At 42.3% G+C, this 23,270-nt stretch overlaps 1 pseudogene; it reads right to left on the bottom strand.

Moving 5' to 3' along the window:
* Positions 1-779: 779 nt before the first annotated feature.
* The window catches only part of LOC138611086 (cadherin-12-like), a 46,499-nt pseudogene continuing 24,008 nt past the window's right edge, over positions 780-23,270 (bottom strand).

Consider the following 23,270-nt stretch of genomic DNA (forward strand, 5'->3'; position numbering starts at 1 on the left):
CGACAAAAATCCTTCGTGTGGTAAAATGATAAAGTTAAATTCAACCAGGAAGTGTTAAAGTTTCATGAAACAGGAAGAAAAGCAGTCAGGCAGAAATGTTTTATCTCCAGCATGGAGCTCAAAACTGCAGGCTCTGGATCTCAGCTGTGTGCTGCGTTCACGTGCATGGATGCATGTAAATTGGGCATACAAGATGATGACAGGACACCTTAAAGGGATAGTTCGGCTTTTTTGAAGTGGGGTTGTATGAGTCAAGTGAGTGACAGTAGACGACGGTCAGCACGGATCCTGTTAGGAGAAACTGGCCGAAGTCCCGAAACAGAAGCTGAGCTAAGCACCGCTGCAGACGGGGTCACAATGAACACGTACTTAAGCCACTTAAAAAAGACCTACACATAAAACGACATTTCATCGGACATAGTGTAGCTATGGTTGTGAATATTTCCATCCCGACACTCTGATGCTAGACAGCCCTTTCCTTCGGCACTGTGTTGTTATCCTGATAAGAACTGCAAACAGGATCAGTTATGACACTGTCTATTCTCTATCCATGGATGGTCTTATGTCTCGAGCACACAGCCCCCTCATCGGTGAGCACAGGTGAACTGACCGACCCCATTTTTTCCCAGCGTGTGATGAGATGTGAGGCATAAATATTTGAAAAAACAACATCTGTTGAAGATATTTTATTAAGTAACATGAATTCAAATACAAACATGTAGTACCTCAGGCACTTTGAGGAGCTACCACTCAAATGCAGCTACATCCACTGCTCCCCATCTAATCAGTCCACAACTCTACCTCTTATGAACAGCTAATCAGTCCTCACATCGCTCTATCCAGTGCCCCACACAGTAAAAAAAAATGTTTAGAAAAAAAAGCTAATTCCAACATGGCTGCCCAAAGTCTCTGTGTTGCCCAGCTTCCTCTCAGCTCTCCTCTGCCTGAGCGGGCGGCTGTCTGTCCAGGATGTTAGCCAGTGTTTTAAACGGCTGCCCCCAGTCACCCAAAGAGCTGAAGTCCCCTGTATCGTCAATGACAAATGACTCCTCGATGGAGCTGAGTGAGCCGGCCACTGAGCCGTCGCCCTCATAGGCGTAAGTAGCCAGTGAGTCATAGGGCGGGGCAGCGTAACCCTTCTGGCTCTCCTCCAGCCGCTGCTCAATGAACTCGCGGATCTTCTCAGCATCGCCCTCAGTCACTCTGCCACGGGAGGAGAGCGTCGCCGTTTTGTTCACGGCAGCGATGACATTTGCTGTTTGACAGTGGATGTCAGGTGTCCTGACGTTGTCGGAGCGACCGCTGAGATGCAGCAGAACACCGTCTCCGTAGCCATTTTTGTCCTTCTTGGAGGAGCTGCTGTGGGTGCTGGTGCGATGTGGGTGTGTGTTACGCAGGGTGCCCATGTCAAAGGCGTGAGTGTCTGCCTCGCCGCCGCCCTCGTCATCATAGTGAATGACGTTATCACGGATGTCCTCTTTGGATGTCATCAGAGTCTCTTTCTCTTTGTGCCGCCTCTGGCCCATGTAAAGTGCTGCCATAACTGCAAAACACAAAGAGATAAAATTGTTATAAATAAATTATTTATGAAATATTTTTACATGTGCGGTTATGATACGAAGACTTCTCTGGGGATTAAGAATAGTGTGGCCAAGACCTCATTCTCTATCTGTTGGTCATTGTTCAAAGTCCGACTAGCAGCTCAACACGTGAGACGTAGTTTGTGTCAGTAGACAAATAAAGGAACTGCTGGATTACTGTGTAAAGTTTCCTGATGGTCTAACAGGATGACACTCCTCTCCCAGTTCAGATGAAGGTGATCTGCTCTGCATGTGAGGATCAACACAGACTAAAACTGAGCGCGAGCAGCTTTGAAGGAACAACAGGAAGTCCATCTCACTATTACACTCACACTTGTGTTCTGGACTGCTGCTCTGCTGAGTTTATCTGTTAGTGCACACTCTCACATAATGACATTAATACTCAACCCTGCAGGCTGTGCAAAGGGATGCAGTGATTCTTATTAGATTCGATTAGATTTCACTTTATTATCAGAGTTTCTGAAAATTCTTTCATTCTTACGTCTCTTGATGTCCACAGTTACACACAGGTAACAAACATAAATAACAAAACATAACATAATAAAGGCAAATACTACAACATATAATACATCAGACATTACACAGTGGCTGTAGTGCATCGTGTTGAACGCCCCATGCTGAGTCCATGAACCCTGCGGCCTACTTAGAGCCCAAACGCTGATTAGTTAACTTGACAGACTGAGGGACAAAAGAGTTCCTCAGTCTATTCAGTCGCGCCTGTGGGACTCTGATGGCAGAAGCTGATATTCTTCAAATAGAATATGAGAGGGGTCGGATGTAACATTAAAATCTGACTCAAGCGTTTGACCCACAATCTTTGAGCAGATACGTAACAGTCGAGCAAGTTGGGCTTTAAGTTGAGCAGAAAGACAACTATACCTGGCACTGATTCCTTAGTGCATAACAGTCTGTGTTATAGACTGGAAAAATAAGAACAGGATCTGCTTGTTTGCTCCAAATCACCTTAATCTTCTAAGAAAATAAATATGTTGCTGTCTATCTATATGTGCACTCCAGGATAGAGTAGCATCCACATAAACGCACAAATATTTGTAGTTAAAGTGTGAAGAGGAAAGGCGAGCTCACGCAGCCCTGAGGTGCTCCTGAATTAGTAACTATAGAAGTTGAGTATGTCAGATTAACTCTAACTATCTGCCTTGTATTTGTAAGAGATGAATGGAACCAGTGAACCAGATGAGGATTAACCTCCATTTGAGTCATTACGCTCGTAAGAGCTCTGGCTGAATTGTGTTGAATGCCGATGTGAAGTCTAAAAAGAGAGCCCGAGCTGTAGACTTGGGTTTGTCTAGATGTTTCAATAATAGATACAATTTCTCTTAAATGCAAAATGGAAAATATCCAGTTTGTCATCCACAGACTTGGTGAGATGTTCTTCATAAGAATAGGAGTCAAGGCCACAGGACGGTTATCACCGGGTTCCTTGGGACAGGTGATCTTTGGAAGAGGTATTATATGTGAAGTCTTCCACATATCTGGGATTATGTGAGTATCAATAAAACACTGAAAAATAGGCTGCCTCACAGGGGCAAGCTTGTCTGCAAAAGTATTCAAACTAAATGCACACAGGTTATCTGGTCCTGTGGCCTTCTTCCCATTCAAACGTTTAAAGGAGCTCCTCACCTGCTCAGCAGAAACATCAATTCTATCTGAGTGCACAGGTACAACTGAATTAAGGATGTTAGCCATTTTAAACTGATGACTAATTCTATCAGGCATGATGTTACGTTGAAATGCTAATCCTTATAATTTACCATATTTACAGCCACGGCCATTTCCCTCTGATGTCACTCTCGGGGTGGGACGTTCACATGCTCCTAGAATGTCATACTGATGTATTCCAGGTGTGCAAATCATATACTGCATGTTGTCATACAGTATATGATTTGCACACCTGGAATAGGAAGTGAAATTCAGGACATATTACCTCTCAGTTCTTCCCTCTGTCCTGGTTTGCTCACTCACCCTCTCTTACTTATTTGATACAGGTGATATATTTGTCCACCATGTGTCCTGTTTACTGCTCTACAATCAATAGGAGCCTGAAAACAAAGGGTTAATTCAGACGATCAATAGTTTTGAACTTCTCTGTGAGGCCTCTTCTTCATGACTAATGCCACCACAGCTACTGCTAACTGAAATACACTACAGCCCCAATATCCAGCTAGTAATAAATTGCAGCAATATTATTGATGAAAACAATCTAAATATAAGGTGCGGATGCAGTGTGAAGCTGCGGAGGACTTGTTCATCACAGAAAGCTGTCTCTCTTTCTGTCCCTGTTGACGGAGACTCCAGGCTGCAGTGTAGTTCAAACACTTCACTGATGAAGCTGAGAGTTACACAGAGAAGCATCAGGCTTCATCATCGAGTGACCAGCTTTCCTTCACATCTGAACCTCAGTGGATATGCATGAAGTCCATTCAGGGCTGTGGTATGAAGCCAACACTGATGTGTCAAAACCTGCAGTTCTTTGAGCCGCCACTTGAGGACTTGATGATAACATTTGCCAACCCCTTGTTTCTTTCTAACTCCACCATCTCCTCCAAATATGGTCACTTCTGGCTCCAGAAAAACAGAATGGGGACTGAACTGATGAACCCGAGGCTTCAAAAAGGCAGTTAACCAACAATGATGATGACATAACAGTGGTTATGTTTTATACAGTCTATGATATGCATGCACTCTGTCTTTTTCTACTGTAAAAATGGCTCACTAATATCCCTAAATGCTTCAGTGTGTAAGCATTTTGAAAGGAAGTCTCCATTCCATCATTTTTGCAAAACATAGATTAAGATATATTGATAAGAAACAGTAAAACCTCTTTATTGCCATAAATAGCAGTCAGCGAGGCAGAGGCAGAGTTAAAGTACAGTCAGAATTCCCATGCTAATGGAAACAGCTTGACATTTGAAAAGTGTTATCCAGCCGGTCTGGAAAAGTTGCACATGCCCACAGTGGATCAACTCTGAATAAAAAAGTAATTTTGAATCCCAATTGTTTTTTTGCCAAAATAAAAACACAAATTAATCTTCCTATTGTGAGGAAATCTCAGATTAGGAAACAGTTTAATGGGAGGTTTGTGAGTTCGGTCAACAACTATGGAAAGCATTTATTTTGTTCACTCCGACACGAGCAGTTATGAAACAATAGTCCTCGTATTGTAGTTAGCTGTTATATTCATAATTACTTCAGGAGGCAGAGAGAGTGCAGTTAAAGTGTGGGAAGCAATAATCATACTGTTCTCATTTGATTTGTTCATGAGTTACATTAAAATAGTCAGGGATAAAGTGATTATAATATATAATAATAATACCTTCCTCAGCAGACCATCTGTTTACTCTGTTCTGGAGTTTAGGCTGAAGGCTGCTTTGATCAAGTAGCCAAGTGCCAAAATCTGGCAACACAAGAAACAGTAGCCGTTACGATCCTAATAAGGACCCTGGTTTGATCATGGACACTGGGACAAAAGTACGTTTCTGGACTCCTTGTAATTCTTATGTCATACAGCATTCGGTCTGCTCCATCAGAGGATGTATAATGAAATGTTATGGTACCTCTTTTATTACCAGATATCCATGTTAGAAGTCATCTCCAACTTAAAGCGGTTTGAGTATATGGGACAGATTGTATCGAGCATTTAAGATGCTGGATAGGAATGTTGATGATTTGTTACAAGAATTACACTGGAAGGAACCGTCTCTGAACACTGGAAACCACTGTCTGAACACTGGAAGCCACCGTCTCTGAACACTGGAAGCCACCGTCTCTGAACACTGGAAGCCCCACAAATCAGACAAATAAAAAGCAGGTATGTATAATTGTAATATGGAAACAATGATGCAATGTTCTACACATTGACTACTCATCAGTAAGGAACCTTACATAGCAACACATGGAAAACTCAGTCGTTAAAGTAACTGTAGCTGTTGGTTTCCCTGGACACCCTGAAGGGTCTCCACATCCTGCATCCCGATATCAAACCGTACAACATTATGTTTGTCAACATGTAGGACCAACCTACTAGGTAAAATTAAAGGACACAGTTGGCTCCATCCCATGATCTGTTATTCTAGCTGAGTTTTTCGCCTGGGCCTCAAAGTTAGCTTATAGGTTTCCCATCTTGGGTTCCCTCCTCAATCATTTAGTGGTGCTTATACAAATCTTGATCCTTTATACGCCTGAAGAATTTAAAGCCAGCAGAAGGCAGAAAAGGGCAACAGTGTCAGTGAGCTGCCCAATTCTCTGGATGACCTGACTCACGTAGGTGCTTTCTGCGGGAGAGACCATGTGTTGGTTGACGCTGGTAGTATATAACACAAAAGTCTAGATGGACTGATGGCTTTATTAATTTACAGACTGATTCACAAGTTGATCATCACACTTCATCCAGTCTGACCACATCGGGAGTTATGATCAACGTCTGCCCAATAGAGGACTCAGCAAACAGTGTGAACACCCCTGTAGCATTCAAACTCAACCAAGCGTCAGCTGCTGGGTCCAGAAGTCTAATCTTGGGTTCTTACAGAGATGATGCTCTATCCACATGGTATCCACATTTGATGAAACTACACTGTCTCCTATGCAGGTGGTCCCACCACAGGGTCATCTGAGAGACTTCTAATCATTTACTCCAGTGCCTAAGATTCAGCTGTCTGGTCTTCTGAGACTTATTCCTCTCTCTCCAATGAAGATCCAGATACCTTGCTCTCTGATGGAGAATTACCTCCTCTCTTCCAGGAAGAATTTCAGAATTCCTTGCTTTCTAATGGAGAACTGTCTCCTCTCTCTGAGGAACAACGTCCTTCCTCCTTTGCAGAAGAGACAGATCCCAGGGCATGGCTTTCTGAAAGAGCACTGACAAAGGATGAGATCAGAATTTAACTGCCAACACCTTTTTCATGGCAGTTGTTGTACGTATGGTAAATCATAGCTTGATCTTCAGTCTATCTGTAGCTCTGTATAATTGAATTCCAGCACTGATCCCAGCTCTTTACCTGATGAAGTGAAATAACCCTCTTTAAGTCAGATAATCAACCAAACCAAGCAGAAATATTTCTAATGGTCACAGCTGTTACTTTTAAAAGAACCAGCAGCTCTGGCACATCATTTTCAAAACATTGTTTTCAAAAGGGTCAATAATCAAAGATCTCCTGGTCCCCTTACTGTCTTCACTGGAAACCCTGAGTGCAGATGTTTTGTTAGGTTGTCCTTCCTCTTTCTCCCCTCCATTAGAAATCCAGTTGTCTGATCTGTACAGCAGAGCGGTGCACAGGGAAGCAAACAAAACAACACCCCCCAGGGTATGTGCTATAGAAACCAAACAAGGTCATAGTGTAGAGAGCGGCTGGGTTAATGGGGGCTGCAGAATGTACAGGACTATATGATGTTTCAGCTTGTTCAGCTCTTCTGGAGACTTAATAGAAAACCATCTTGTGCATGCATCAGGGCTTTTTTGCAGACTGCCTGCTGCTGGAGGAGAGAAAAACTAGCCGTGTGATACGACTGAGGATTGTGAAAAGGAAGGAAGGAATACTGTCTCAGAAATAATAACAAAGGCCCTTCAGCAGGTTGGGGGGGGTCAAATCAGAGGACACGCCATCCGCAATCTGTAGTCCAATGAAAATCATGTTCTTATTATTGGCTTCCGTTGTGATGGAGGTTAGAGCCAATATTCTTGTTAGAGCATGTATTGTTGTTCAGGTGGGAGACATGTAAACAGCAGGGAAGATGTATATAATCAAATATATACTGCACTATAAAAAGGTCAGAAGAATGCAGCACTGCAGTGTGTTGTTCTCCTGCAGGTGAGAAGGTTTATTAAGTGTCATGAGCAGAGGTGTTGTGGGTGAGGTTGTGCCTTTTTAAATCGACATTTTCCAGGGTGGATGTAGCAGTAAGCTGCTTTTTGACATTACAATACTGCACTAGAGGCTTCATAACTGTAGTCCACATGGGTGACGTTACAGTGGTTAAGTCTGCTTCTTTTATATGGTTTGTGCCTGAGACATGAGATCCAAATTATTTAATCTAACTGCTCTGTAAAATCATCACAGAAGAAAAAGTGTTTTGTGCCCTGAATTGTGAAGTACTTCTGCTTTTCAATGATGGTACATAACATGGTGTCTAATCACACTGCTGCCATTGTTGTTGACCCTGATATAAAGGTTACATCTTAACCGCAACAACCAGACTTATACAAATGTAAATGTTATATAAATTCATACCCTGATCAGTGTTTATTTTTTCCCAGTCACATGCACTCTTTTAGAGTTTTAGGAAATCAAGGCCACATCTACAAAAATCAGACTCAAATGATCACACAGCCTGAACATCCTTTAGGATTGTTGGTTTGATATTCAATTTTATACTTTAAGTTGTGTTTAATATTTAAGGTAGTATTTGAGTCACACTTTAGCTGTGAATAAGAGGTGAGAGGGTACTTTATTCATGTTTCCTCCAGCTTCTCTGATGATCTGGAAAAGGTCACGTACGCATCACTTCTTTAGGCTGGGATTATTGTAACACCGACAAGCTGTCGCCCAAAGAGCTGCAGCACTTTTAACTAAGACTAGGTGACAGAAAGAGACCTAAGCTATCCTCTTGTTACTTCAGGACTGCTTTAAATGCCAGGCTGCCTGTCCTTGAGGGTCAGCAGAGTCAAGCCCTAAAGATTCGAGATCTTCTGAGCTCCTTTAAGCCTGAAGGGACCTCAGACTGAAGGAGCAGATTCCTAACTGTGTGGACACCCTGAGAAAGAACAGAGGTGAATTAATCAGCTTTTACTCAGAGCTGCAGTGCTTTAACTTCCTGACTCAGGAGTCACTCATCTTTTTAAATCCCTGCTTTAATTACTCTTTCCTCTCATTTCTGTCCAAGTTTAAACAGCTTTGTTCTGACTGACTTTTATACTGTCAATTCTTCTCGTCTTTAGTTACAAGAAGCAACAGCCTCTCATAAATGACAGCCCCATGGAGACATTGATCATGTCTGGTTAGAGTGAATTAGTTGATTAATAGATTAATGGCTGACAGAAAATCTTTACCGTCTGGATTTAGACAAAACAAGCATTGAACAAGATGTGAGTTCAGGCTCTGGGAAATGATACCATCCTGATGTTTTACTGACTGGAGGATTATCAATAACAGGTTGACATATTATGAAAGCCATAGCTCCAGCACTTTTTTCCACACTTGAATGGCGATTATAATGTTTGGCTCTATCATGTACCTGATCTTTACTGAAGATAACAAGAGCAAGTTCTTAAGACAAACACAAGGCGTTTTAAAACCACTTGTTTTCCATCTTATCTTTCACAGGGACTATCTTTGACGAAGTTTATACTTCCATTCTGAGCACTTCTGTGAAAAGGTTCATGCCTGTAGTTTTACATTTTTGGCATATTTTGGGGACTAAAATTACCTCAAAATGTGTTTTAGAATTGTTTAGAATTGTTCCAGTAGATTGCCTTAGCCTGAAGCCGCAAGATGGCTATAGTGTCTGCAATGTGATTGGAACGAAGTACGTCCATTGAGATATTTTTTTTTTGCCACTGGGGGGCTCAGATTGTTTTTCAGGGTGTGTAACTCATCTTTATGCATTCTGTCTGTAATGTTGGTGAGAGTAAGAGACTTTTTGAAACCAAAAATAGCTGCTACATCATTCACGACTCTGATAAAAACTGTTATTATGAGTTGCTGGTCTGAATCTGCCTTGAGCAGTTAGTTGTTTTTTTTCTTTGTGTGTGCGTGTGTGTGTGTGTGTGTGTGTGTGTGTTGGCACTATAATATATTGTGTTGGATCCAAACTAAGTATTTAAAACACCAAAGTCACACAGTAACATATAAACTAACCTACTGAGGCAGCGATAGACCTGGTGTGTTTGCAGAGAGCGATGTAACGTCTGTTTGTGGTTCAAACAATCTTCTTCCTCTGTAACAAGAAGGTCTCTCTCTGTAGGGATCCTTTCTGTCATGTTGTCACACACTTAGAATAACAATCTGAGCCTGTCAGTGGAAACAACAAGAACTTTTAGTGGACGACCTTTGATCCATCAAGGATTATGTTGCAGCCATTACAGCCTGTTTCACTGCTGCCTGAAATTCAGATAGTAATACTTGAATATTTAGCACCAGGCCAGGAGCAGATCAAGCCTGTCCTCAGGCTCTGTCTTCCACAGCAAAGCACCATCCTCACATATATGAGGAAATGTGTCTTTCTGTCAGGCATGAGCGCATGGTGGATGTTTTGTGTTAGCAGCTATTAGCCCATCCTCCCTTCTCCTCCTTCATGTGCTCTTTCAGTTATCCTCCCTCTTTACTGAGGACACCAATATAAAAGGGACAATGCCCGGAGGAGGCTGCGATTCTTCTCTGACATGCCATCAGTCACGCACACACATGCACACACAGTGAGAGCTGTGCACACTAGGCCCTGCGTGTTCTCACTGTGGTCGCACAGGTGGTTATGTAACTGTAATCCTCTGTTAGACGCACAAATGAGATGAGATGATGGAGTGAAAAAGAAGTGAATGAGGAGACAGCCTCTGAGTGTATTTATCACCTCACTGTTATAATGATAGGCCTCTTATGAGTTGTTGCTGCCCTCTAGTGTTACAGCACATGCATTAATACACAGGGAAATGCTTCTCATCGTTATCAGGAACCTTAAAAAAATGAATTCCTCACATTTAAGCCTGTAATCTGGATAAAAGTGTTTTTTATTTCCTGGTCAACATAGTGCACACAATACCTCCAAAACACTTGTGGTTTTATGGCAGACAAGCAGCCACATTTTAAAGGTGAGCAGTGAATTTTAGCCCACACACTGTATAACAAGATAGATGCCATCACAGCTCCCTAAAAGTGAAGCCAAAACATCTCTAGCCAAAACATCGCCCCCGGCTGACTGGCTACAGTATAGGTCATAAATTGATTGACAGCTCTGTTGACAAATGGGGCTCCTGCAGCATTCTGTTCCCAAGTAGCAGAGTAAAGGAGGAACGGCGAGAGGAGACGTAACTAACACTAACACTACAGTCATTGAACTTTCCATAAGAGTGAATATCTGCTTCAGACCGACACAAGAAGCTGCTCGCTCGCCCGGTGAGATAGCGGCGGTTGAACAACACGTAAAGGGAAATTTAAAGTAACGGATCTTCTCATCACTGCGGTCCGCTGTAATGATTAACGACAATTAAATAAATGTTTGATAAACACTGAACAGGCTAAGAAGCAGCTAAAGCGAGCACAGTTTACCTGCTACTTAGTGCTAAAAATATATCAATATAATAATACTCACATTTAACTCAGTGAAAATCTGGAGCTCAGACTTCAGAAAGTTCCACAAATCTGTGTGTCTTTGATGTCTTGCAGACCGCCAGCAGGATCCATTTGTCACTCAAGCGACACCCCACCCCTATGATGTAAGACTTAATATAATGAAAACGAGCGTGTTACACAAAAAATGCACCCCCTGTACAGTTATCTTGAACAGTAAAAGCCCTTTGCATCTTTTTCTACCATAAAGGCATTAGCTCCCCATGATAGCATGATAGCACTGAAAATCAGTGAACTGGCCCTTTAATAACAAAACCGTTTTTTTGTACCAGGCTGTAAACATGTTTATTTCTGCTGTTAAAATGGGCATCTTTCTTCCCATCTGCCATAATGTTATTTCTTCTGGAGCCAGTCTCAAGTGGCCACTTCCTCATTGGCTTCATTGTTCAACACTGGAGGTTGCCGCTTGTCTATAACGCTCTTTCCCTAAGTTAAAGTCGAGATGAAACGTCATTTCGAGAGTATCTAGCTTCCGTATCGTGACGTATTTCCGAGTGAAACAGGACGTGCAGGCGGGACATATCATTAGAGGGATTTGATTTGATCGTTGAGAAGTGGGCGTAGACAGACGTTCTCCACAGCGCAGTAGCTAGCTAACTGACCGAGCGTTCTTGGTGCTCTGCGGCTAAATGTTGCAGATTGATTGACAGGTGGATGTCATAATATTATTGGTTGTTGTACTAGCTTACGTAAGCACATGTGATATTTTTTTTTTACAGGAAGAACATAGGAATACGAAGAAATGGATTTTCTGTATTTTTTTTGGCCTAACAGGGATGTGATCTAAAATGATTAAAATGACGTTTTTCATTTCACCTCGACCTTAAATGTGTGTTTTGGTTAGCGGACAGGCCGCCAATCTCTACTGTGCAGTCTCTCTTTCCAAAAGATCTCACCAGCGCAAGACAGCAGCGCCCGCTCCGGGGATATTTTGGCTTAAAATAAGTACAATGAGAGGTGATGAAGAGGCGTCGTTCATATTTTATACAGTCTATGTTATGGCCTTTTTATACAGTGTCCCAAATCAAACAGAAGCAGACAGAAAATACAAATTAAAAACACTTTGCAACTCTGGGCGGAAAAACTCCATAAAACTCAGTGTCACAGCCTGTTGTGACAACAATGATATCCAGTAATGGTTGAGCATTTCATGTTTCTCTTGCAGATACTATGTAGATGGGATGATAGAAAATGATAGGAGGGGAGTTTGAGTGGTCAGATGGTGAGTGTGTGTTTTCTCCAGTTTCACAGTTTTTGACGTATAGATCAAAAAGAAATGACGTATCTCAACATCACTGGACCAAAGGGACCTTTATCTGGAAAAATCCAATAGTATATAAGTTTATGGATCTGTCACATGTCCATAATCACAGGTGTTTTGCATTGTATTGTCCAAATATTATATCCACAACCTATTCCTTTGAAATTCATTTAGATTTCAAGCAACTCCAAGAAATGTGTTTTAGCATTTTCCCTGAGCTGTCATACTGACCCAGCAGGCATCTGAAGAGTTCCAGGGTTTAACACCGAGTTTGGATCAAAGGAAAAGCTGGTTCACTGATTGACCAGAGATGCTAGCATCACATATTTCTTTGTAGCCTCACCTGTTGCATGCGCAAATACAGTTTTATTTATAGGCACCTATATGACAATACAGACCTATAAACTATGGATGGGTCATGTTTCTCAGATATAGTCATTTATTTATAAAAATTACATGTGGCTATTATCTCATCCTTGAAATATATTTTTCCATTGTTTTTACCGGTGCCTGGTTGTAATGTGGAACTACCATCAGACGGGGGCTGTAGCGCACCTGAAAGCTGTTTGCTATCCTATGACCTGGATGACTGAGAACCTTCACATACTATATCATAAGTCTAACACAACTATGGACAGTATGATAGGCTGATCGTCAACGTAAGAAATTTGTGCCGTTATATAAATCCCGTGTTTTACAGGAGTTTCTTTGGTTCACACTTTGACATTTGAAAATAAAACCAACAGTTGTGAAAAAGTAAATTGTCTCTCTCTCTCCTTTTGTCAGCGAGGAGGGGGGTGGGGCGATCCTTGGATAAATAGGCGAATAGTTCCCAGTGAATATGAAGTGGTATTTTTGCTTGAAATGCCCATCCCTTCCCCCAAACATCATCACAGATGCACAGGATATTGTATGCAAATGACACGGGGGTACCTGGATTTAAGATTATTCTAATCTTGTCTATTTATGAAGATCTATTAAAATATAAAACTAAAAATCCTCGATTTAGTCTGTAATCTTCTGTGCACAGTCAAAGGCGATACTGTGCTGGTCAAATGTAAGGCCTCACAGAGTAGGTCATCATAAGTAGGTCATACCTACACCCCTTCCTGTCATGAGTACAGGTGGGAGCTGGTGTTCTTTTTCCCTGGGTCAGTCTGTGTCAACACTAAACAAAAGTGCTGGTCTGATCCTGCGCACAGGGTTTTACTGTTTTCATCACTATGTCCTAGTTATTAGAAGATGATCTTACCAATCAGCAGAGCCACACATAGCAGAATGGCCATCAGAGCTCCAGTGCTGAGGCCCACAGGCAGGAAGATGGCCTCGGCTGAGCAGGTGAGCAGCGAGCCCCCCGCCCCGCACGAACACACTCTGATGGTGAGGGTGGCTGTGCTGCTCTGGGCGGGGTAACCGCTGTCTTCAACCACAACAGGAAGAGTGTAAACGTCCAGCAGCCGCCGCTGGAAGCCCGAACGCCGAGTCACGATGCCGGCTGTGTTGTCTGAAAACACAGAGAGGAGGATGCTACATCACTGATAAGGTCCCACACAGTCTTTATTTTCACTATGCACTACGGGGGCACAGACACACACACACGCACACACGCTCCAGTTCCCCCAGCTGGCTGCAGGCCTGTGTGTCTGACTCCATCAGATGTGAAGCTGACTGTAAAGGTACAAATGTAAAATGTAAGAATGCTTGTTGGGGAAGTGTTGCAGGGAAACAGTAAATGTCAGTGATCATCTCACAGCAACATTCAGAGGCAGCAGAGACAGACTCTCTTGTTTCAGCACAGAGAGGATAGAAGACAACCTGTTTAATAGAGCATAGAGAATAGATCAAGTGTTTTCTTATTGTTTCGGAGATAATCGTCTATGAAATCCATTATGAACATCTGTTTTTATCATGTCTTGTCCTGTGTAATCTTTACATTTTTTTTGGTTACCCAGTGTTTTGAGTTGTGTCTCTTTTATCTCTTATGTCTTCTGTTTTCTTCCTGCATCACTGTGTGTTATACTGTATAGTTGGGTTTGTTGTGTTTGGATAAAGCATTTTGTAACGCTGGTTTTGGTAAGTGCTATACATATACACTTTATTTTTATGGTCAACTCTTTTACTTAATGATGAAACCACAGAAATAGCCGGACTCTTTATCATTTATCTGTGAAATGGTTTGAGAAGAACACTTCCCTGCAAACAGTCAGTGTCAGTGCAGGAAGCTGTGTGTTGTGTGTGTGTGTGTGTGTGTGTGTGTGTGTGTGTGTGTATTAGGTGGGAAGTTTTGAAATGCTGAACAATCACAATGCACCTGTAACATCCTTGTTCTGTGAGGTAAAATCGCTGGAGTGGAGTCAGGTGGTTTTATAGAAAGTGATGTAACAGATGCTTTTGGTTTAAAACATTACAAACAGGAAGGATCCACACCAAGACAGACCTATCATGTTTGACACTGTCAATAATCTGAGTCAGTGGCAAAAACACGCACTCTGATCGGTTCCTTTGACCCACAGGATTTGGTTGCAGCCATTATTTCTCTTTGGAACAGTTCCAATACCTTTGAGGTGTCTGGTCTACTGCTGCATCGATCGTGGTCATCATACTATCAAACTGTTGGTAATCATCTTCTTCCTCCCCCTTACTTACTTCCAAAGTCTCGAACAGTGAAGTTTCTGTTGCGGAGCTCTTTGGGGGACTTGAAGAAGAATCTCTGGCCAACAGGAGGAAGGTCGTTATCCACAGCGCTGACCGTCTGGATCACCTGATCAGCCAGCAGACAGACAGAATATGCTTACATCTCTCGCTCTTATGTGGCGGCTGCTACCTTTATAATTCAATTCTACCCACTATAGTATATTGAAGTTTACACACAATACCTTTAAATCTATCTGAATGACAACATTTCAACTATTTGAATTGATCATAGCAGAGTGTATGGCACAACCTGTTAGTCTGTAATGTAATCTCTATGTACAGCAGGTCACTGAAGCAGGCACGGGTGGGTTTACCTGTCCGACTCGAGAGTTCTCACAGACGAAGATGTCTGACGGAGCAGCCAGCTCAGGCGGGAACTCGTTCACATCCAGGACGTTGACCGTCACAGACACTTTGGTTAGCAGCAGAGGGTTGTCTGTAAGAGTGAACATGGAGGAACGAATAAAGAAACACTCGGTGACACGGCCTCATGTTAATCCAACATACTGTCAGTGTGACCTCTGGCTCAATTATTCAGTCTGTGAGACATCATGACAGAAGGACACAACAGTCTACAGAGTCAACAGACAGAATGCTGTGATAGAAAAGGGTCCTCCAGTGCTTGCCTGCCTGCCTGCCTGCCTGCCTGCCTGCCTGCCTGCCTGCCTGCCTGCCTGCATGCCTGTCTATCTATCTATCTATCTATCTATCTATCTTTGGCCACTAGATGGCGTGAGCTACTCATCAAACATGATCCCAGCTGTGTGTGTGTGCGTGTGTGCGTGTGTGTGTGTGTGTTTGTGTGTGTGTGTGTGTGTGTGTGTGTGTGTGTGTTCTTAACCTCATGTCCCACACCTGCCAGATAATCTTCATTGTAATATTTTAATCACGTTGGGTCATCCTACCATTTAGCGTATCTTGTGTTTCACTCACACACAGAGGAATAATATTGTAGCTCTCTGTAATGGGGGGCAGATTTGTGACTCAGCAGCTCTTTGACTCCTCAAGGAGCTCACAGAGGAAATCATACGCTGCACACACAGTCTGGATGAATTAAGCTGCTGGCTCAAATGTTCTAAATTTAGTTTGCACCACAGTCAGCTGCTACTGCTGCTGCTGCTGCACTCTGGATGTGCAGAGGAGGAGGGGGCACACAGGTTCAGGACCCAGGTGCATCTCAGGTCTCAGCTCACCTGTGAAAATATTTGGCTCTAGGTTTAAATATATTTGTATCTAAACAAATGTTAAGAAGTTTAGACGTTACCTGTCTCACTGTCATCCTTCCTGATGTGGTCATAAAGACAAATGTTTGTATGTGCACGCTGTGATCATGTGAGGACGTACACAGCATGCCATTACTTTCAGATGGAGTCTGTCTGCAGTGTGAAGTACTTACTGACTTTGGTTGCCACCACCGTGACATTGTGCTGAACAGTTGTCTCTCTGTCCAGGTAGTCATTGGTGGAAATGGTTCCTTCAACAGTATCTATGTCGAAACAGCTGTCGGAGTCTGTGCGCCATTCCAGCGAATACCTGCAGAGAGAAGAGCGGTCCACATGAGAGGGAAACACGTCACAGAGGAGGGCTGCTTGATCATCAGAGAGACAGCAGAGAACATAGACAGGAGAAACACTCTCACTCCTTCAGGGGTGAACTGTGAAGATGACAGCTTAATCGAGTCCCGATGTTTGTAAGCTAATTATCAAAGCAGTTCAATTTTGGACAATTATAACTGTTCAGATGAACACCAACACAGCTGTGTTTGTGTTTACAATATAAAAACATGGTTAACACTGCAATGCACTCTTGTTTTAACATATCCATGAGACAGCACAGAGACGTTCCAACACAGCGCAACACATCTCTCCTTGTTTTCATAAGGTTAATGTTTTTTTATGTCCCTGCTCAAAAGAAATAAGAAGATAATATAAAATAAGAGTACATTTATATTCAAGTACACATTCTCATGATTAACTAGTATTCTATTAGCAAGCATATAGATCTTTAAGGGCCTGTGTCCACTATCAGCGTTTTTTGCACTGGCAGCGTCGATCTTTTATGTAAACCAATGCAGTTCAGTGTTTTCTCCTGCAACGTTCTGTTCCCGAGTAGCAGAGTAGAGGAGGAACGGCAAGAGGAGACGTAACTAACACTAACACTACAGTCAGTGAACTTTCCATAAGCGTGAATATCTGCTTCAGACCGACACAAGAAGCTGTTCTACTGATGTTTTTGTTTTTGGTAAGTTAAGTTTGTGTTTTGGTTTGGTAGCAGATGGAGACGCGTCATCCACTTATATATAAAGTCATTGATAAAACCACATCCAACAACTACAAGACCATTCAAGTGTTCCTTTAAATAACCTAAAAACGTGCATTACTCAAGGCCTTACCTTTAATTCCTTCATTTATTTTCTACACTCATATCCATCACTTACTCTGTGTGTACAGTTCTTCTTAATCTCTAAATAACTATAAGCTGAAAACTCGTGAATTATAAAATGCAGGCGTGGATTTATATATTGAGCTATATTATGTCATTTTTGTGAAATCTTCTTTCTACAGGCTCTTCATTTTCTTCCCAAAGACAGACTCATGAATTCTTTGTCACCTGACAGCGCTGCTGCTGGCGTCCAGGTCATGAGCCGTCACAGAGCCGATGATGGTTCCTGGAGGAGTGTCCTCGTACACTTCCAGAGAGTAGGAGGGCTTGGTGAACACAGGGGGCTCATCTATGTCCACCACAGTCACCTTGACTATCGCTGAGTCCTTGAAGGGCCCCAGATGAAGGAAACGAGGGTCCAGCTGTGCGTTGGACGCTTCGACTTTGAAGGTGTATGACTTCTTGGTCTCATAGTCCAGAGCCTGAAGAAACGCAAGCATATAGGAATGGTGAGATGTGATAACAGCCATTTAACACAAGGCGCTTCAGCCACACTGAAGAGAGCGATGTAACAGCTGTTTCAAAAAGAAGAAAGAAAAGAAAGAGCCTTCCTCTGTAACAAAAAGCTCTATCTCTGTAGGGATCACTTAGACACTTAGAATAACAATCTGAGCCTGTCAGTGGAAACAACAAGAACTGATCAGGGATTATTCTGCAGCCATCACCGCCTTACTCATAGCTGCGGCTTAAGCAATTTAATCTCAAGACCTTTCTACCTTTTGCTCATTTAGACACAGAATTTCTTAAATACATGGCTGAAGTGATCCCTTAACAGGACGATAGGTATAGTGTTTTTCATGCTGTGGCAAATTTAGCAGCACCACAGTGTTGGCTCTGCATTACTTGATGCCCTGCAGCGTGAGGTGAGAGACAAGTTTGTCAAGAAGCAAAAAAACATTTGACTCAAGAATGTTCTGGTGTTTTTCACAAAGTGCTTCAGGACAGTAAGCAAGAAATTCTCCTGCATCCACCCGGACCCGCTGCATGGTATGCTGTTACAAAGTGTTGATCCCTTTCTGCATGGTGACTGATGTAACCTCCTGCACTGATGGGAGACATGATGATTAACTAGCGCATTCACCACCTAATGAAGTAGCCATGGGCATAGCTTTGATTACAGCTGTTGCTAACATCTTGTTCCTCACCAGCTCCGCCCCCTTGTCCATATCACTTCTGGCTCCAGAAAACAAGATGGCGACAGCCAAATAGCCTAACTCAAGGCTTCAAAACAGCTACAGAGAAGCCAATGGGTGACATCTCGGTGGCTAAGTCTGTGTTTTATATGATTCACATTTCAAGATTTTCACTTCTGCTTTTCGAGCACAATGCCAAGATAACTTCACTATTGTTGCATAGCAACTGTGAGTGTGTCTTGATTTATTAATTCCTCACAGTAGAGACTTCAAAGGCAGCATATTTGGTTATTGATGTCCAATCACTTTGATGAATGCATCACTGATTGATTTGGACACAGAGGAGGGTCGATTTCCATTCTTCCCCTCGCTTATCTGTTTGCAGATGCACAGGTGAGAGCTGCAGGAGACAGCCACTTTGAAATGGAAATACAACCGCAAACTGTACCAAGACACATTCATATACATATCAAACTGAGTGTGTCTCATGATGCCAGGGCCAATTCACATTCCTGCTCTTCACTGCTGTCTGTGCTGTATCTGTTGGCTTCACTGTACCTCCTTCCTCCTTCCATCATAGTACGAAGAGTTCATTGCAAGGAAAACTACTGGTAAGGTTGTGGAAGCTGGAGACAAAGAAGCATCAATACACAAAAACCCAAACACACATTTCTGGTCTAACCCACTCATGACCTTCAGCCAGTGACTCTCAGCCTCCTCGTGGGAAAGAACCAGACTGTCGTTTCCCACAAACAGCCTCCTGTCAATCAGCTCTACTGATAGAAACAGTGGAGGAGATAATGAGCATGTGGATGTGTTTGTGTTTGCATCCTACAATAAACTGTGCATGATATATGTTTATGTCCAAGTCCATTTAGGAAGATGGAATACTGTTCAATCCACATCTTCACAATCCTAATACCACACAGGCAAAAGATCAATAGAAGTGTTGAAAGACTTTTATATCTTAATCATGTTTTCCTTGTACATTCACAGATTCACCTGTCACTCAGTGCACGTTATGTCATTTATCTGCATAGACTGTATTAATTATGGACATAGCCACCGTGACATTACCCATTGGTTTTTTCGACTGTGTAAATGAAGCCATGAGTTCGGGATTTGTTGGTTAACTGGAGCCAGACGTGACCTTATTTAGATGAGAGGGTGGAGCTGGAGAGGAGCGAGGGGTTGGCAAACGCCAAGTTATCAAAGCTAAACAGTCTGTGTCTGTGGCTGATCCATTAGCTTGTGAGTGAGCTAGTTTAACTTTCCCAGGAAATTCTGTTGGTGGCGGTGACTGACTGTTTATTTATTTAAAGAAGTGGCGTGTTGGAGAGAGTGTCAGGTAACCGTAATGTAACAGGAAACTTAAAATAATAAGTCTTCTCCTCACTCCTGTAATCCGGGGAGTCTCCAGGGAAAAGCCAACAGCTCCTGACTTCTGAACTGGTCGACGATTGAATAAATGTTTGACAAACACTGAACACGCTAACAAGGCAGGCGTGGTGAGCCATGCTGCTTAGTGCAAAAATATATCAATACAACAATACTGTAATAATACAAACATTTTAACATCTGCTGTAATGGTATTTTCTTGGCTTCTGTAGCCTCAGGTGGACACGGGAAGAACTGCAGTTTTTTGCAATTCCGCATGGGCTGATCCTTCAACGAGCTGGTTTTTATTGCTTGTTTGAGCAGAGACATGCAGCCAATTTTACAGACCGCTCACCTGTCTCATTTCTAATCTTACATTGTGTCCTGTGTTTATCTCTGTGAACACAGTAAGCTTATCCTTTTAGCGCTGTGCTGTGTGTGCCAGTCTGTCATATAATGGTGGAGATTTTACACCCAGAGACGGCCAGCTAACGCCCGGGCTGACACAGGTTTGATATTTTTGGAAGAGTAAAAGATAAAACGTTAGTGTGAGTCAGCTGTTCCTCGGTGGCTTCAGTGTTTCTGATGTAAACCGCCAACTGAAGTTAGGAAGAAGAATATAAATAACAAACATGATCTAAGTCCCAGTGTTACTACGATCAAAATGCTGTAATATGCATTCATGATCATTTAAGATCAATCGATTGTTACCAGTATCCAAGAGATCCTTCCTCACTCATCATCTTTGTTAACAGGTCACATATCACAACCTGTCTGCTGCCTGGTTGCCTTGGTAACAGTCAACTACAGCACTGCTGCTAATCTGCAGTTTGGTCTCAGGCTCTAGTTGTCTTAATGGATAAAACCTTTAGGAACAAATGAATAACATACTGTTTAAGATAGCCAGCTAGCAGGAACTACACCTCAACAACAACACTACCCTACATAAAGAGCCTACGTCACTAACAAGTTGTGTTTCCACATGTTCTTTGGGGAGGGGACATGTCACTGGTGAGTCGGCTGAAGCAAAAGATCTCTTCCCCTTTAATACTCAAAATATAAATGTTTAACACAGAAATCAACCTTTTTCTTAGAAAAGCAAGAAGTTCTTTTTAAACAGAAGACACAAACATTTCAACATTTCAAGAGTTACTGGTTCACCACTGCCTCTCGAGGTGACGTTGTTATTGTGTTATTGTGTGACGTTGATGGTTTTTGTTGTTCAGGGCAGCTGTTGACCTTTTTTTCCAGTGTTCTGCTTTTGATGAGAGGGATGTAACTGTTTCTGGTTTCAAAAAAGCAACTCTTTTACAGAAAGGTATATCTCAGGTGATCTGATGCTAAGCTAACTTTGTTTAACCAAAGACAGCTGTTAGTTTGCTCTCTCTAAGGCCACCAGAGTCATGTCACTGTGCCATGTTCAGTGTTTGTTCTGTCTGCTGCTGCTGCCACAGAGCTGCTACACTGCCTTTCCATGTTTTTATAATAATGACGTTAAAGATCAATCTGTCTATTTTACTTTGAAGAGCAAACAAGTTTCTTGGTATCATTGACTGGAGCGGTTACTCTGTTTGTGTTCTCGTGTGTTACACAATATTGTTTTGGAAAAGTTGTATATTGGAGTTTCATCAGGCACTGATCTCCGGCCAGCTCCTTCCCTCTCTACTCTCTGTGGCAAGATGCCAATCAGGTAAATCCTCCCCCGCTCTTTGGCCGTCAGTCAGCCTGCTCCCTTTTCCCTCACCTCACCTGGGTGTCTATGTGTCAGTGAAACACAGATTTACCTCTATTGATTCAGGAGAGAATAAACGCTCATCCTTTTGGCTGGTCTACAAACCAAAAAAATACTCAGGTCAGTCAAAAGACACTTAAAGAGGAATTCCGATATTTTAAACCTGGTTTTTGGTGTCTTATCAAATAAAATAATTTATACGATAAAACAAACTAAGCAACAAATGAAGGCAGTGGTAGGCAATATTCTGCCCTGGTCTGTGAGGTACATTTTTTTTGTTAATGGAGTCTGGTGGCTTTGAAGAGAGCGATGTAACGTCTAAAAAAGCATCTTACTCTTTAACACAAAGGTCGATCTCAAACGATTTGCATGAGGAGCAGATAAATTCGATCTGATGCTGAGCTATTTCAGACACATTTTATGTCTTCCGTATCTCTCTGCTGCTGAGCCTTGAATACAACATGTTCCAGCAATAGGAATAAGAGGGGATATATCCCGTAATTTATCAGCTTATAAAAAGATCAGTAAGTGAATTATAAATGCTTCCCAGACTCATAAAATATGGGAGCTGTAACACTACGGGTACCGCCAACGGGTAAAATGTACCCACAGCTGTCTTTTGACTGTATTCAACTTTTTTCCCAGGAAATATTCCAGTCTTTGACTTTTCCTTAAAGTGTGTAAGTAGCGCCCCCTGTTGTTTAAAAATGTCAACATGAAGCCAGATTTAAAAAATTTACCCAGATAAAGAACGCTGTCATTTTCGCGCTATTCATTCCGCGCGTCTGGACTGATACATTGTATGTTGCTATTGCAACGCCTTTTCTACTACTGTGTGTCATCAAGTTGCTCATCAAGTCATGAACTCCATTTCAACATGGATAAGAGGAAGAGATGCATGAATGTAAATCAGGCATCAGATTCACTCAGTGCCTCGAGTGAAGGTGAGTGTGATGGTGGGGAGGTCTCTGGACTGTACGCTTTATTTGGACGTGGACCAGTGTGTGGCTGGGGTAAAGTTCAGCGTGTGAACCTAGCAGGCCTCCAGTGGCAGTGAAGCCTGCAGTGATTTAGTTATTCTTTATTGTTAGTTAGCCTACTCTTTGTGTTGAAACTAGTGGTTTTTCAGTTTCTCACTTGCTTTAAGTGGTTTTGTTACAATTCTGAATAAACCTTTGGCCTACTTTGCTTAATCCGCTTCATCCGTTATTTTACCTGGGTTTTTCAATTTATTGTTACTGCCGTCATCCTCTTAAACATCTTTTGGGTCGTGACAATTTTTACGTTTTATGGTTTGTTTTCTGCGAAGCACCTTGTTCAGAAAGTGCATAAAGACACCACATCTAGCATTTCATTACACAACTTTGTGTTGTAAAATGATAAATAAATGAACCTTGTACTTTGAAAATCAATACATTCTAATAGGCGGCAGTTTTAGGTATACTGTGACCCCTGGCGGTGTTAAACCTCCACTGACTGGATGACTGTTGTAAACATATCTGACACACGTATTCTGTTGGCTACTTCAGACATCGACATCGCTGCATTCAGTCCAGTGTCATGGAAGTTTTCATGCTGTCACTCTGTTACTCACTTCTGCAAACTGAGACGGCCTGAACCATAATTTAATTCTGCAGCATTAACAGCATAACATGCAGCAGCAAAACATGCTTT

This window comes from Semicossyphus pulcher, unplaced genomic scaffold (assembly GCF_022749685.1).
Source record: "Semicossyphus pulcher isolate SPU_LCO1_2020_fin unplaced genomic scaffold, fSemPul1.0.p SCAF_7, whole genome shotgun sequence".
Taxonomy (NCBI): Eukaryota; Metazoa; Chordata; class Actinopteri; order Labriformes; family Labridae; genus Semicossyphus; species Semicossyphus pulcher.